Source organism: Bacillus rossius, chromosome 7, assembly GCF_032445375.1.
Source record: "Bacillus rossius redtenbacheri isolate Brsri chromosome 7, Brsri_v3, whole genome shotgun sequence".
In the NCBI taxonomy this organism is placed as follows: domain Eukaryota; kingdom Metazoa; phylum Arthropoda; class Insecta; order Phasmatodea; family Bacillidae; genus Bacillus; species Bacillus rossius.
The window spans coordinates 41,133,336-41,139,441 of NC_086335.1; positions in this window are offsets into that span (position 1 = coordinate 41,133,336).

Here is a 6,106-nt window from a genome sequence, read left to right on the forward strand (position 1 = left end):
TCCCGACCGTCTTCATCGTGATACCGCGCTGCAGATCGTATCACTCACGTAAGTGTTTCGCCGAATTTAGGAGCCCGCTCATAGAGCCCCCCCTGCACCCGTTAATGTTCGGCGCTGGCCGTCTCCAGCGAGCATCGACCCGCGTCCCGCGAGACTGCCGCGGTAACCATTAGTGTTGCGTAGTGTTATGTTTTTTCTGTGTTAATTGTGTAACGGCTAGACGTCGCCAAGTGTTGGTGGGAGTGTTTTGTAGCGGGACTAGATTAAAGGTAATTCTCACCAACTCGTGTATACTAATTTTCCGGAGTCTCCCGTCCTCCACAATCAAGGGAGAGCCATTCAGGGTAGATTCAAGCCGTGTACCTGGCGGGGCACGCGGGGGCAGAGTACCCACGACCCAACACCAACGGCCTAGCAGCCCACTAGCCTGGCGCCCCTCCGGACAACAAGAGCACCGCGACGCCCGTAGCGCCCGTCAGGTACCCCCCGGGCCTTTCACATAGGTCGGGTGACGGCAGTACATGGCGCCGTCACGCAACTGGCCGCATCTTCGTCTAACTTTTAATCTCCGCACATGTAGCCCTCGAATGGCGGCACTGCTTAACGTCTTGCGGAAAGCAGCGAAATACCCAACAAGGGGTTGCAGGCTGTCCCGAGACTAGCAATACGAAAGATGGCGGCGCGTGACACATCGGGAAGCTAATGTTAAGAACTTGCCGGATGGCGGAGCAGTTGAATACACAAGAATAAATAATTAAAATGCCTATAATTTAACATAGAGAATTATGGAGTTGCAAAATACACGTGGCGGATGCTTCCACACTTAACACGCCCTTGGCACAGGCAGACAACGCATGCAGCATGATGGCCGAAACTAACACTAGAATTACCACCGTATGACTAAAGCTTGACATGGAAGCGTTCTGAGGAGCGAAGTGAATCCATTAAAGAAGTACAGTTCAAGTTGGATTGGTAATTGTTACTAGAGTTCTGTCCTCGCTGTGGCGTAGCTGACACGAAATGCTGGGCGCGGACGCGGCGGTACCGAAGGTACGGAGAACTCACACACGACCGCCACACATCCCAGAAACTGAGTTGTTAATAAATGTCGCTGAACACGTTTAGCTACTAAGCAGCCCCGCGTGGGCAAAGTCCAGACTCCTAGCCAATTTACTAAAGCGTGAAGTGCGGACCCATCGGCATGGTACCCTTAACTAAGTGAAATTACGTAACACAAGAAAATGCTCATGTCTGAGCCACAGTCAATTATTTAAGAACCGCGCGAAACATTGCACGGTCGGTTTTGACCGGCCGTGGAACGGATGAAAACTGATTAAGAAAATTTACCTACTGAACACTACATGTCGGTTTTGGCGCGAGAATGAATGCTCTACGCGCGCAGGGCTGCCGGCCCTGATGAGTGCTCAACTGCAACTCCCCGCTCCCTTGCGACCCGGCCATGGGGGGCTCGATCTCCCGCGGAAAGATACGGAGCGCGGGAAGATGGTGATGACCAGCATTATGACGAAAACGCGCCTGAATCAACATTACTTTATTAATTAAAGTTTTAGTTTTTTTCTGACATAAAATTACGTAGGCACTAGGTTTTGATAGCGCAACGCCACACCCGGCCGGGTGCGTCACACAACACTGCAAGACCGGATTACTTCCAGACGTTTTGCGCACTGCCCTAACTCACTCTACACGACACGCGTGGGCGCGTTCGTTACACACGTCCTAGTCGGTGTTGAGGACACACAACGGCCTGTGCGACCAGAGGGAGCACCGACGGGCGGCATCAAGTTTATATAGAAGCAAAGAAAAACAGTTTTCACCCCACCATTTTTTTCTACTATAATGACATGGTTGAAAAAAGTGTTCAGCAGAGTTATTTTTTATTGAGCTTGATTCTTTCTCTCATACAAACATATTTTTTTTTTTTAATGATTTGTGAGATCCACCTTGATAGTCACAAATAAATTATTTTTTCGTCTATTTGACAACACAAATGTATGTTTCATAAACAATATGCACAAGATATTGTATCAAAGTTTTTTGGTACACTAACAGTTCATCAACCTATGCAATTTTCCTGCGCATGTTCACTCGTCAAAGTCTCAAAGTGGATTGATGATCATGAACTGATAGTTTAAGACTGTTGGTGTGTGGGGAGAAGCCAGTTCAAACTAAAGACAAAACTGTATGTGTACGGGCACCCTAACTTGTCTAAGTCAAACATACATAACTCCGCTAGTTGTAGTTTTGATGGTAATATCACTTAACATTTGACCAACTTTATTCGAAAGTACTGGAAGTAAAAGTATTGCACATTAACTAAACCATAATCATAGAAAATTAAATTTTAATTAGTAAATGGGTGTTCCTAAAAGATTCCCTTTCAAAGACTATTAAATATATTTCAGTTTTATATTTTATTCATTTGATAATAATATGCTTCTGGCCTCAGATTACCTAAAGTATATATTTTACCTTTCCTGGATAGAAGAAAATGAAAAACTGATATAAAAATGTATAATCCAATTAGTTCTTGTCGCACCCTATTGAAGACAGTAATTTTCCTCCAAAAATAGTTAGGACCTAAATCAATTTAAAATCAATGTAATTTTAATAACTACGTAGGTATATTTTAAAATCAATGTCATTTTAATAACAACATACATCTATGAAAAAAATAAACCAGTTTTTACTTATTGAATGCCCAATATTTAGTCAGCAAAATATTGCATGTTTGAAATAAATATCAACATTAATTACATTAACAAAGTTTCAACAATTAAATAATAAAAATACAATTGTACAAAATATTGGGCATACCTGATTCAGTAATCTAAGTTCACTTTGAAGTGATTTTGCAAAACTCCTATTTGCAATAAAAAAAGTTCCTTATTTTTACTTATCAATCCATGTGCAAAATAAAAAATTCATTATTTTTTATTAAACAAAGTGGTTCAATGCCAATGCAATAGCATTGAAAGACTGAAGACTGCTACACCAAGCATTCTGTCTCAATACTTGTGTTACACTCCTCAGTCACAACAGAGTAAACCCAAGTTATTTTATAACTTTGTTGTAATTCACTCTCCTGATGACTGAGGGTAACTAGTGGTTCTTTTGGTTTCAGAATGCAAAATGATGATTTCGTCTAGATATTATTACCTCTGTTTTTATTTTACTTTTGATTATTTTCACATATTTTATAAGTTAATTAACAAAAATATATGTATATATATAACATGGATTTATAATCACATTATTAAAAGAATGGGCTGGATCATAAACACAATTTAAATAAAATTCGTAACAATAAACATGCTCCTGAGTATCAGTCCAAGAATACGGTGGATCTTTTAAGTCCTAAAGGAACATTTCTGGCTGTCTGATCTGTGCAAATTTGTGGTTCAATGCTAGTCCGAAAAGGTTTATAAAAAACTAAAGGGCCCTTGGAATTGTGTCCGGTTCTTGTAGCAAAAGAATGACTGGTGATATTATTTTTTAAAAGTTCAAATTTAAAATTGTGCCAAAAATACTAGTTGGCGGCACATACTTTACCGGGCTGGTGTGTGCCGAATTTTTCGGCAAAACTACTACATATCTATTACACTATTAGCTTGCTGAACCGGTACACATGGCAAGAACAATTTATGATAATTTACTTACTCAGGACTTACTGAAGGCAATCTGCATGACCAGCACACACATAGGAAGCAAAGGAAACAAAGTATGGCGGCCTAACACATTCTTGGTCAAAGGATTCACATTTTTACCTGATTAATTACTTTTTACAATTGTTGGTTGTTGGTATGCAGATATATTTGGTCATGGACAACTTAAAACAGTCAGTGCATTGCATCGCGATATTTCATTCATGAGCACGGGACAATCGCACATCTTGCAACGTATCTGGCACTCGACACAGCAGTGCTACTCAGCTTGTATTGCTTGTTGCGTGACCAGCCTCGCTGCAATTCCTTGAGCACAAAGAATAGTAGTATCTAAAAGGAGAAAACTATAGGAGTTGTGACTCATAAAAATTTTATGCAGGGGAAAAAATTAATCAGAGGAATCAGACAGCATTGAGAATATTTTGAGTTTACTACTTATAAAAGTTTCTATACCTTTCCAAATTAAAATTGTGTAATCAATATATTGTATGCTCAATCGAGAGATAAATTGATAAAGGCAATCAATCTTCACTAACTACAAAATTACAAAGTAAGAATAAATTAATGACATTTACAGCAAAGCTGGGAAGGAAATTTCATTTAACGGTTTCCCGATTTTATTTGCTCTTTTCAAAGAAAGGAATGCATGCTAAACTGATTCAAAACATTTTCACATTGAAAACATACAATTTTTAGCAGTTCAAAAAATATTCACAAGCACAATTTTAAACAAGTACTTTGCTCAGCATTTGAGACACACCAAATAATCAGTAATTTTACTACGGTTGCAAAATTACGACAAAACTTATCTCATTCATCATTGAACAAGCTAATTTTAAACTTTGGTTTAAATCAAGTTAGTTAAAAATGTATTTTTAAATAGAATACCTTAATAAATTTTAATGAAAGGTCTAATTCCACTCTAATAAATTACTCATTGTTTCTTGTGATTTAAGGCCCTGCTACAATTGACTTGTCCCATGCAAATTTCCGTTGGACACTAATCACCGATTGGTCCACGAGACCCTGTGATGTCATGTCTCTTGTCCCTTCGTCCCTATCGCACCGTATCCCATGCAGATGGCGAACTTTTATAATTTTGTCCCTTATTGATGTGTCCCATGCTGGAAGAAGAACTTTAAAAACGTGCAAACAAAGAAGTAAACAAATATCGATGAAATGAAAAAAATAATAATGTAAATACATAAGCGCGCAGGAAAATAGTAGTGATGTAGTATACAAAAATAAACAAAGTCAATTTTGTGAATTGTTTGTGAATTGACTACTGTGAAGCTAAAATGGAAAAAAGTACGGGCGAGGTGGACGAGATATTAATAAGTGCTGTTCAATTACGGCCGTAATTGTTCAACATCAAAGACAGAAACTTTAAAAACTATAATTATGCTCGTTGTTTACAAATCATTAATTTTTTCCGGGATTTTGTGGCCTCTCATATAATAAACGGCCACAAACGTTCAGAAATATAAAAAAAAGTAACGTTAAAATGTCTCCCAAAACGACTGCACTCTAGTGGTGGTATTTGAAATGTTTACATTTGGACAACTTGGGACATAACTGTTGTGGCAGCACATTTTCATGAGAGCATGGGACAAACTGCCATGACGGACCAAGGGACCTGGCAATTGTAGCAGGGCCTTTATGGGTATAAATAATTATGTATATACTAATCAAGATCTTATAATTTAAATTATCTGAATAAGTTGTAAATTATACCCCGCTAAATACTCCTATAAAATTAAATTAGCACATTGTAGTCAACAGTGTGAAGAAAAAAAGAGAAAAAATTTTCCTATTTTGTGGGAAATCCCCAACACTGTAAATACCCTTTCAGTAGGAAACACCCACTCTATGGAGAATAATCCTCCTCCTGTGGGTAAATACCCTTTCTGTGGTGAAGTCCCAGTTGTGCAGATTTGCTGGACTTCATTTCGACGTTTAACTCTTCTGGTTCAAGTGGCAGAAAGCTGGATGTTGTCTGGCATTCATTTTAACATGCCGAGAACCATAACAATGTAATAAAAATCCTGGTTAAAAAAAAAAACAAAAAAAAAAACAGGTTTGCTTTTTCCAACCCTGACTAATAACATGTTAAAACATTAAAAGTACAATATCTTGGGGAATAACAGGATAGGTATGAAGGAAAAAGAAAAAGTAGTAAGCGTCAAAGATTGTAAGCTTTAATTTTATAATTTACTTTATTTCCTCTAATAGTTTTCTTTGAATCTCTTTCCTCGAATATCAAATATGCAAAGGATTTGATGGGATTTGATGGTATTAACATGCTATCTTTAAAAATAAAAACAATAACACAGAAATCTGCAGTTCCAAAATACATAAAACAAAAAATCTAGTCCCTAGTCATAGCCTGTAGTAATGAACCACCCCAGCACAGCCTGGAGCAA